Raw genomic sequence first — 464 nt, 5'->3', positions numbered from 1 at the left:
CCAGATCGCCTGTTGGTCTCTATTTTCCCCTCAAGTGAACTACAACGATGTGAAACCGAATTCTTCCAATCAAATGAAATGATCGGTGGCGGATCCTCGATCCTCACTTTGTCTTTTGCTGAGATTTAAAATGTCCTGTAAGAAGACATCTCTCCGCACGCCTCGAAGTTTCAGCCGAACACCAGCCGGCTCGTTGGAAGCCCATCAGCATGCGGGCTATTTTTAGCAGCCATTACCCCCCAAAAATCCTGCGAAATCCTTAAATCGTCCTCGCAAACAGCGGGCATCCTCGTCAGAAATGTGCTGAGTCGTCGATAAAACAGAGGGGGTGGAGGTTGGAAGGGGGGGAGGGGGGGTCAAAGAGTATCACAGAGGAGCATCAAGTTGTGTGATGTTACTCTCAGGAGGCGCTGATCAAACATTCGATGCGTTATTCCCGGATCCACTCCCCGCTTCTCAGAGGA

This window comes from Eutrigla gurnardus (assembly GCF_963514095.1).
Source record: "Eutrigla gurnardus genome assembly, chromosome: 17".
Classification (NCBI taxonomy): domain Eukaryota; kingdom Metazoa; phylum Chordata; class Actinopteri; order Perciformes; family Triglidae; genus Eutrigla; species Eutrigla gurnardus.
Note: the sequence above shows the minus strand (reverse complement) of the source record.